At 63.2% G+C, this 201-nt stretch overlaps 1 protein-coding gene across 1 annotated transcript in view; it reads right to left on the minus strand.

Moving 5' to 3' along the window:
* FAM214B (family with sequence similarity 214, member B) overlaps positions 1-201 on the minus strand; it is a gene marked incomplete at its 5' end in the record, with an annotated part of 5,346 nt that overhangs the window by 3,533 nt on the left and 1,612 nt on the right. The window lies entirely within an intron of this gene.

The raw sequence follows: 201 nt of genomic DNA on the forward strand, positions 1-201 counted from the left end.
CTGGCTGGCATGACCGGGCGGGAAAACCCAGGGAAGCTGCTGGAGGGCTTCACTCTGCAAGGGCCATGTTGGGGGCAGCTGGGCTGGGGGACAGTCACCAAAAGGGCAGGAAGGGATGGAGCTGTGCCCCATGGACAGTATGTCCCAGCTCCAAGCAGCTGTGTCCTGAGGCTGGCTGTCAGCTGCTGTCTTGCTCACCCC

The sequence above is a fragment of the Acanthisitta chloris genome, unplaced genomic scaffold (genome assembly GCF_000695815.1).
Source record: "Acanthisitta chloris isolate BGI_N310 unplaced genomic scaffold, ASM69581v1 scaffold7304, whole genome shotgun sequence".
In the NCBI taxonomy this organism is placed as follows: domain Eukaryota; kingdom Metazoa; phylum Chordata; class Aves; order Passeriformes; family Acanthisittidae; genus Acanthisitta; species Acanthisitta chloris.